This window comes from Pollachius pollachius (assembly GCF_949987615.1).
Source record: "Pollachius pollachius genome assembly, chromosome: 3".
NCBI lineage: Eukaryota > Metazoa > Chordata > Actinopteri > Gadiformes > Gadidae > Pollachius > Pollachius pollachius.
The window spans coordinates 51,116,633-51,126,632 of record NC_136936.1 but is presented as its reverse complement, the minus strand read 5'-3'; the positions used below and the strand labels follow the sequence as shown (position 1 = coordinate 51,126,632).

Below are 10,000 nucleotides of genomic sequence, written 5' to 3'. Positions count from 1 at the left end.
AGTAATTTTTTTTTTTTGCCACTGTACCAATGAAATCTGAACTCAATACTCGTAAACATGTTTTTAGTTTAAAAGTATACATTTCTACTTTGGATACATTTTTGGGATCTTGGATAATCACGAAAAATTATCCAAAAATGTTATCATAAAAACAAAGTACATGAGTGAAATAAAAGTTATAAAAAAGGCATTTTATACTTTTTACACTAAAAGCATTGCAAGTAATTTTTTTTAAAGCTCTTATTTCATGAACATATCAGATGGTATTCAGCGGACCAATGTTTCCACTCTCTAACGAAGCAGCGGCCTGCGGCTGTAAACTCTGTTGAGGCTGGACTCCGCTGTAGCCGTGAGCAGTGAACAACCTTTCCACGTCCGTCAGTCGGTTGCCACGGGCACACCCGGTTCGACGCCCATATTGGGGTGGAGGTGGCTGGTAGGACGGTTGGGGTTATGGTGCCAGGGAGCCGCTGAGTGACAAGTCCTCTCTGGAGAGGCTGGGGGGAAGTGAGTCACCGGCGGGAGGCCTGGAGACCGCTTCCTCCGCAGGTTCACAGGACCGCGGCCGGCCGGCCCGGGAAGCCAGCTCACCTGCTAACGATCCCCTCACGCACGCACGCACGCACGCACGCACGCACGCACGCACGCACGCACGCACGCACGCACGCACGCACGCACACTGGGTCTGGACCAGAGAGAGAGAGAGAGAGAGAGAGAGAGAGAGAGAGAGGGAGAGAGAGAGAGAGAGAGAGAGAGAGAGAGAGAGAGAGAGAGAGAGAGAGAGAGAGAGAGGGGGGGTCAGGTAGGAGAGGAGCGGAGAGGGTGGGGGTGAGGGTGAGGGTGGGGGTGGGGGTGGGGGTGAGGGTGGGGGTGGGGGAGGGGGTGGGGTGAGGGAGGGGGTGGGGGTGGGGGAGGGGGTGAGGGTGGGGGTGAGGGTGAGGGTGGGGGTGAGGGAGGGGGAGGGGGAGGGGGTGAGGGTGGGGGTTAGGGTGAGGGAGGGGGTGAGGGTGAGGGAGGAAGAGGAAGGGCAGCGTCCTCTCAGCACACCGCCAGAGGAGGCACACAATGGAGCGGAGGATGTGTGTGTGTGTGTGTGTGTGTGTGTGTGTGTGCGTGTGTGTGTGTGTGTGTGTGTGTGTGCGTGTGTGTGTGTGTGTGTGTTTGAGTGACTGCAGGCGTGGAGGTAGATGTTAGATGAGGGTGACACCCTGATATATGTCTGCCAATCTGTCTGCCTGATTATCTGCATGCCTGTCTGCCTGCCTGGCTGTCTGTCTCTCCCCCCCCCCCCCTCTCTGCTGGTGGTTCTGCTGATGGATGCCCTATTATGTGTTTCCCAACGTACACACGAGTCACTCACACAATGACCAGGATGACCAGGATGTAATAAAACACCCACAATGTAAAAAGCCCTGAGAGTGAGTCGCCGCCGCCGCGGGCCTCACTCTCCCGTACACAACGCCGCCGCCGCCGCCTGACCGCCACCCCCACCGCCGGCCTCACTCTCCCGTACACAACGCCGCCGCCTGCTAGTTGAGGCCTCAGCCGGGCGTTCTCTGGTGAGATGTGGTCGGAGCGGCGTGGCGTTGGGAGAGTTGTGCGTCTGCTGCTCGCCCCTTCATACGACCCGATGAACAATACAGGCCTTTCATTCACTGTTTGTTTTCAGGGATGTATGAAGGGCACACACACACGCAAGCACGCACACGCACACAAACGCACACAAACACACAAACACACACATACACATATGCACGCACGCACACACACACACACGCGCACACGTGCACACACCCTCACCATCCGACACCCACCATATACACAGACATACACTCAAAAACGCTCACGCACACATGCACCCACCCTCACCAACGGACAGCCACACCCGCACACACACACACACACACACACCCACACACACACACACACACACACACACACACACCCACACACACACACACCGCTGGTCAGACCCCCATCATCACGTGGATATTAAACACGGACAGAAACCAGTCACGCAGCGACACACACGCTGTGTGTGAGCCGGCCGAAGCAGCGCCGCTCACACACAGCACTTCCTGTGTTTGTCTGCCCCTGCTTCCCCCTGGGGGGGGCGGGGTCCCTGGGTCCGGCCCGAGGGGTATGAGGGACCCTGCAGACCCTCTCTCATCCTGGGGGGACGGGGGGGCAGTGACAGCAAACTCAAGAGCTCTTGAATTAAAAGACAACAAACCCCTGGTTCGTTTCAAGCGTTGATAAGAGAGACTTCCTCCATGTGCTGTTTGAAGATAAAACTCCCCGATCAGAATCAACCTGCTCATAATAACCCCAGCCTTGTTTCAGCGTCTGAATTATGATGGGTGAGACGTATAGAGTGTGTCACCCGTGAGCCGGCTGTCGAGCTCAGTCAGTTCTCCCAGAGACAAGAGAAGGGGCTCAGGCTGTCCCACGGGTCATGGGGGACCCCCCTGTGCATCCATGACCCCGGCCATGACCCCGGCCATGACCCCGGCCATGACCCCGGCCATGACAGCGGCCGGTTCAGGGGCTCCAACATGAAACATAACACTCTGGGGTCAGGGGTCAGAGGTCACACAGAATTAGAATCACCAGGATGATGCAGGATACAAGAATAACATAGAGCAGTCACGTGGCATCCACTTCCCCTCCGTCTCCCCGGTCACCATGGAGACCAGACCACCTCCCAGGTCAGCAGGTCACCATGGAGACCAGACCACCTCCTAGGTGTGTGGGTCGCCATGGAGACTCTCTAGAAAGTTCATCAGAGCTATTGGGAATCACCTCCAGCTTTTCCATCCTTCAACCCTGGCCAACCCGAACAAAGTAGGGCTCTGGGGCTTTCCCTCGGTTTTACCAGCACGGAATAATTGCTCCTTTTCCAAGAGGGAATGATAAATGCGTACTTTTGTACTTTAGAAAGAAACAGGAATGCATTTGGTTGGCATTAGTGGACGCAGAGCATCCAGAGCATCAAACGCACACTGCCTACAGCATGGAGACATTTCAGCACAACAGAGCGCACAATCGAGGAACAGGCCGGAATGATTAGGAGAGGTGCATGGAACAATGCATGAGCGCACACACACACACACACACACACACACACACACACACACACACACACACACACACACGGACACACACGCATGCACACACACATACACACACAAATTCCAATTCAAAGAACTTTATTTTTCTTAATTTGTGGTCAGGCACATGCAAACAAGACATACCTCAACGACAATTAGTTAGTAATCATATCGCATCATAACACACCCACATACATACACGCACGCACGCATGCACACACATACACACACATACACACACACACACACACACACACACACACACTCACACACACACACACACACACAAACACACACACACACACAAGCAGCCTGTGTGTGCTTCTGGGGAACCACAAGGCCATCACATGGTCTGTTGTGTCAGGGCGGTGATCCCAAGCCTCATCATAAACTGTTTATTCCGGAGCCCTTTATTGACGCTCACGTGTCCCCGCCGCCATTTTGTCATAGGAACGCTGGGGGCGAGAGGACGAGTCAAAGGAATAACATAAATAGATGCGATAGAGTGATATGGCGAAGACAGCGTGATGGCTGACTGCAAAACCAAACAGTGGAGGAATGCGTGTGTCTGGGATGGCGGCGGGGAGGAGAACGGCGTGATGGATTCACCGCTGCGACGGGGGGTGTTACGTTTGGCTCGCCAGATGAGATAAAATCAAGCACTCGCTCATTTATACTCTTTGAGGTCTTTCCATCTCTGTGTGTGTGTCTCTTTGGGTGTGTGCTTGCATGCGTGGGCGCGTGTGTGTATGCATCCTGCGTGCCTGCATGGACGTGTGTGCATGTGTGTGTGTGCGTGTGTGTGCATGTCTGTGTGCTTTTGTGTGTGTGTGTGTGTGCATGCGCCATGTTTGCTTGTGTGCAGGCGTGCCTGCTAAGGCGCGTGTGTGCATGTGTGTGTGCGTGTGTGCGTGTATTCATACATGCTTGCATGCAATACTCACCCTCGCTACATTAGAGCCATTTGAGTGACGGTTGCATGTACATGGCTGCCCTTGAGCGAGACGGAATCAAACCTAGTTTCCAGTGTCATATCGTTGCCTTCATGCCAGTGCTCAGCTCCGCCCCCCCCCTCCCCGCTGTGTCTGAGGGGACGGGGGCCGGGCGGTGATCCTGTCTCCCTCCTCACCGGGACCAGTACCCGGTTGGTTGTTAATAAGCAGTTTGTTCATGGTCATGTGAACCCGGGGGGGCGTCTGCTCACTGACGCCCCCCCCCCCCCCCCCCCCCCCACACACCCAGCCCCTGAAGTCCAGTCGCACCGCAGCGCCCATTGATCTCACAAAACAATTCCACTTCCTCCCGAGGAATACTTCCCAGCGAGAGGAGAATGCCAGGGTGTGTGTGTGTGTGTGAGAGTCAGTGTGTGTGTGTGTTTGTTTGTGTGTGTGTGTTTATGGGCAGGGTGAAAGAATAGGAGGTGATTAAGGAGTGTACAGGGAGAGAGAGAGAGAGAGAGAGAGAGAGAGAGAGAGAGAGAGAGTCAGAGAGAGAGAGAGAGAGAGAGAGAGAGAGCGAGGAAGTTCAGGGAGAAAAAGTAAGGTAGAGACCAAGATATTTCGGGGGGAGAGGGTGAGAAGGAGAGAGAGATGGACACAGTAACGGAGAAAGTGAGGGAGATGGAGAGCTCAAGAGTCAGAGAGAAAGTGAGAGAGAGGGGGAGATAGTGGGAGGGAGAGAGAGAGGGGGAGTGATTAAGTGAGCGAGAGGGAGGGCCGAGGGAGAGGAAAGCCTCTCTCATGATGTCCCTCTGCCCTCCTCCTGTCCCCCACTGTTCACCAGCGTCAGTCCCGGGACGCAGCAGAGCTCCCTCTCTCCCCTCCAGACCAGGAAGCCTCTCGCCCGCACCTCGCCTCGGGAGAACGCCGTGTCTGTCAGCGCCGTCCGCACGCCACTCCGCCCGCACGCCGCTCCGCCCGCATCTCAACACCAACACCACCTCGAGGTACACCTCCAGCTCCACCTCGAGGTACACCTCCTCCTCCAACTCCACCTCCAGGTCCACCTCTAGCGCCACCTCCAGGTCCACCTCTAGCGCCACCTCCAGGTCCACCTCTAGCGCCACCTCCAGGTCCACCTCTAGCTCCACCTCCAGGTCCACCTCCAGCTCCACCTCCAGGTCCACCTCCAGCTCCGTCTCCGTCGCCTCATTTAAATCCCTCCAGTCGCTTTGAAGAACGCCCTGAGACCACCTGGAGGAACTCAGACCAGAGGGACGGACGCCCAGACAGGACAGAAGCTCAGACCAGGACAGACACTCAGACCAGAGGGACAGACACTCCGACCAGGACAGACGCCAGCCGCAGCCACAGGACAGAAGCCCTGCCGTAGGACAGACGCCAGCCGTGGGACAGACAATCCGGTTCAGGACAGACACCAGCCGCGGGACAGACGCCAGCCGTAGGACAGACACTCCGGTTCAGGACAGACGCCAGCCGTAGGACAGACACTCCGGTTCAGGACAGACGCCAGCCGTAGGACAGACGCCAGCCGTAGGACAGACACTCCGGTTCAGGACAGACGCCAGCCGTAGGACAGACGCCAGCCGTAGCCGCAGGACAGCAGGTAAATGACAAACACGCATCTCGAAACTTCCCCTTGTCAGAGAGGACCTTTCAGCCCTCCCCTGTTGTTTTGGTTTTAGGACGGGGGTGGGTCCTTCTAGAGTCAGGTGTGGTAGAGCTGTTAGGGAGTGTGATCGTAGCCTTTCACCCAGAGTTCTCGTAGTCCAGAGAGCTTTAAAATGAGATTGGATCATTGGCACCGTGCTGTACTGAGGGCGGTTTGGAGGAATGGTGTGTATTGTAATGCTACGCATCAATGAATGAAATAATCCTTTGCTACGGATCTATTCATGGAACCCATTGAGTTGTATACCCGCACAATGCTCTGTCTATAATAAACTTGAATAACAGGGCGGGGAATATATTTTTAATAGATCAAGCATTTCCACGTGATGTTCATCAATAAGTCTGGTAATCCCCCCCCCCCCCCCCCACACACACACACACACAATAGGCCAGATTGTGTTAATACATCTGTGTTCATCGCAGCAGGATCAACTCCAACAGTTCCACTTTTCTTTTCCTTCTTCCTCAAACCACACTCCCTCCCCTGCAGAGCGGCTCGGTGTTGAGGCGCCAGTGTGTCAGAATGTGTGTTAGCACGGGAGTGGGTTGGAGGGGTGTTTTAATGAGGACACAAAGCAGAAGACAGCAGGGAGATTAGTTTATCGTACATAAACGGGCTCATTTTAGGAACGCCTTCTGACGAATATACAGAAGAACTGCTTCCAGATGAGCGGCCGGCAGCAGCACCAACACTGAGGAGGGAAGAAGAAAGGAAAAACATCTTCTTAGATATTGACTCCAGCACGCATATCCAAGAGGTCTAATCAGCGCTCTATTAATAAACCCGATGCTCATCCATAAACTCCCACAGCCACCAGTCAGGCCCTGGGCTCCCAGTTCTTTAAAGGCTAAACAATAGATCAGCAGCCTGGTGTGTACAGCAGCGGGCAGACTGCAGCCAGACCGCCTTGTAGGGTAGTGAGGCTCTGTGGGCAACGGCTGACAGGACGCTCCCCGGCGCTGCCTGCTGAGAGGGAGCTCTGGCGGCTGGGGGGAAGATCTGCTCCTCATCTGGTGGAGGAACGGCCTCGCCAACAGAGACATCCAGAGCTCACCCCGAGGTCTACCGCGGCTGAACTGAACCCCACCGGGGGGGCCACCCCTCCTGGATCCAGACCCAGGAGGGACCCCTGTAGCCAGGGTGGGGGTGGCACGTTCAAACACGATGCGGTCTGCACACGCGTGTTCAAGATGAAGCCTTTTAAACCTGGGGTTTGGGAGATGGCTGAGGAGAGGTCCAGCCTGCCCTCGGGGAGCTTTGGAGGCTGAGGATGGGATGAGGTGGAGGCCGTAGGCAGCGTGGTGCTGGTGTCGGTCCACCGACACCCCAGCGTCCGGGCTCTGAGGGCCAGGGGTCTTGGTTCTAGAGGACTTGGCAGAGCCTCCTTAAGGAGCCTCCTTAAGGAGCCTCTTGAGAGAGTCTCTGGCAGACAGAACGTATCGACCACGAGTTTCTTTGCTGATTTATTTTGTGTCGTCATAGAAGCATTTGTGCAGTTGTTGACACCACAATATTTAGTAAGGCTGTTAGCAGGAATCACAGTTATGTCTTTTAATTTTCTTTCTAAATAAATTATATATTACACCAACGTTAGAGAAGGACCATTATAAAATAAATATAAGCTAAACAGTAGACACGCTTTTCAGAATGAATGTTTATATTGATTAACAAGCCACCAAGAGTGCATCCAGAAAATATAGGATATGATACAATATATTGTAAGGCTATTTGCAAGCTATTAAAAGTTTTTCATATTTTAATAGCTTGCAAATACTTCATAACATTGGAAAGGGGCCAGAGTTTAAAGAGGGCCCCATTTGACCCATATATATATATATGAAGATCCATATATCTTTATCTATATATAGATGTATAGATATAGATCTGGTGCTGAGTGGTCTCTTCTAGGGGCCCGGAGCGACGGTTGCTCTCCGTCTACGGTCTCCCTTCACCAGGAGCGGCCCACCAGCTGCCATTAGGGCCTGCCTCATCATGTTAGCTCTCCGACTCCCCCTCGCTACATTAGCATTTGAGTGACGGTTATATATACATGCCTTCAGCAAGACGGAATCAAACCTACAGAACCCAATGTCATATCGTTGCATTAGGGTCTCCAGGTCACTGGTGCTCCACTGGGAAAGGGGGGGGGGGGGGTCATGCCTGAAGGGGTCCCCTAAGCTTCCTCCATCAGGTCACAGGTCTGAGGTGATACAGACAGTTTGTATGCTGCCTGTGTAAGGGTTGTTTTAGAACGCATTTACCTCAGGGTAAAGACTTACCCCAGGGTAAAGACTTACCTCAGTGTAAAGACTTACCTCAGGGTAAAGACTTACCCCAGGGTAAAGACTTACCTCAGTGTTAAGACTTACCTCAGGGTAAAGACTTACCCTGGGGTAAAGACTTACCCCAGGGTAAAGACTTACCCCAGGGTAAAGACTTACCTCAGTGTTAAGACTTACCTCAGTGTTAAGACTTACCTCAGTGTAAAGACTTACCTCAGGGTAAAGACTTACCCCAGGGTAAAGACTTACCTCAGTGTTAAGACTTACCTCAGTGTAAAGACTTACCTCAGGGTAAAGACTTACCCCAGGGTAAAGACTTACCTCAGTGTAAAGACTTACCTCAGGGTAAAGACTTACCCCAGGGTAAAGACTTACCTCAGTGTTAAGACTTACCTCAGGGTAAAGACTTACCCTGGGGTAAAGACTTACCCCAGGGTAAAGACTTACCCCAGGGTAAAGACTTACCTCAGTGTTAAGACTTACCTCAGTGTTAAGACTTACCTCAGTGTAAAGACTTACCTCAGGGTAAAGACTTACCCCAGGGTAAAGACTTACCTCAGTGTTAAGACTTACCTCAGTGTAAAGACTTACCTCAGGGTAAAGACTTACCCCAGGGTAAAGACTTACCTCAGTGTAAAGACTTACCTCAGTGTAAAGACTTACGTCAGTGTAAAGACTTACGTCAGTGTTAAGACTTACCTCAGGGTAAAGACTTACCTCAGGGTAAAGACTTACCTCAGTGTTAAGACTTACCTCAGTGTAAAGACTTACCTCAGGGTTAAGATTTACCTCAGTGTTAAGACTTACCTCAGGGTAAAGACTTACCTCAGTGTTAAGACTTACCTCAGTGTTAAGACTTACCTCAGGGTAAAGACTTACCTCAGGGTTAAGATTTACCTCAGTGTTAAGACTTACCTCAGTGTAAAGACTTACCTCAGGGTTAAGATTTACCTCAGTGTTAAGACTTACCTCAGGGTAAAGACTTACCTCAGTGTTAAGACTTACCTCAGTGTTAAGATGTACCTCAGTGTTAAGATGTACCTCAGTGTTAAGACTTACCTCAGTGTTAAGACTTACCTCAGTGTTAAGACTTACCTCAGGGTGAAAAATGACCTCAGGGCAAGTGAAAACCATGCTCTCCAAAAGTCTTGTATTTTGCCTGAGATTCTGAGCTTGGATTACAAAGTAAAGAAAGGAATCTGGCAACCCGACCTGGTTTGAGCCCAGAGCCTCACAGACGGCAAGTCCGGCGCGCTGGGCCGTCACATACACACCGGCTGGAGGCCATCAGTGTAAACACGCACCAGTGAAAGGTAAGGCCAACACCTAAGTGGCCCTGTGTTTATCATGACCCTCTTGAGGCCTAATGGCAGTGCATGGAGTGTGCACTATCATGGAGTGTGCACTATGTCAAACAGGGCTAGCCTAGCGCCGAGAGCTATGCAACACACACACACACAGACACACACATGCACACACAAACACACAGGATATGAAGGGTGTTTAAAGCAGCAACACCTGCCCATTGTCGCTCCGACACAGTGGAGACACAGGGGGTCAAAGGAGGTGGACAGAGAGAGAGAGGGGGGGGGGAGAGAGAGCAATAGAGAAAGAGAGAGAGAGAGAGAGAGGGAGAGAGAGAGAGAGAGAGAGAGAGAGAGAGAGAGAGACGGAGAGAGAGAGGATGAGAGAGATATTGTAAGGGAAAGCATTTGGCTTAATGTCTGACTTGAGATAGACAGCTCATCCTCAGTGTGGTCAGTGATCCTCGGGTCCGTTGGCAGTGGTTCTGGTTCTGGTTCTGATTCTGGTTCTGATTCTGGTTCTGGTTCTGGTTCTGGTTCTGGTTCTGGTTCTGGTTCTGGTTCTGTGGGTCTCGATCAGCGTACCGGGCTGCTCCCTGAACAGAGACATGAATCAGTTTCTGTCGCAAGCAGAGTAACAACTGACTGCACTCACTGTCCAGCAGAGAAGAAC

General features: G+C 52.5%; 1 protein-coding gene across 2 annotated transcripts in view; it reads left to right on the top strand.

Annotated features, from left to right (window-relative positions):
- The first annotated feature begins 5,458 nt into the window (after positions 1-5,458).
- The window catches only part of gja5a (gap junction protein, alpha 5a), a 14,816-nt gene continuing 10,274 nt past the window's right edge, over positions 5,459-10,000 (top strand). For both annotated transcript variants that reach the window (XM_079733633.1, XM_079733632.1), the window contains exon 1: positions 5,459-5,675. The gene's annotated coding sequence lies outside the window, so the exon portion shown is untranslated. The remainder of the gene's footprint in view (positions 5,676-10,000) is intronic.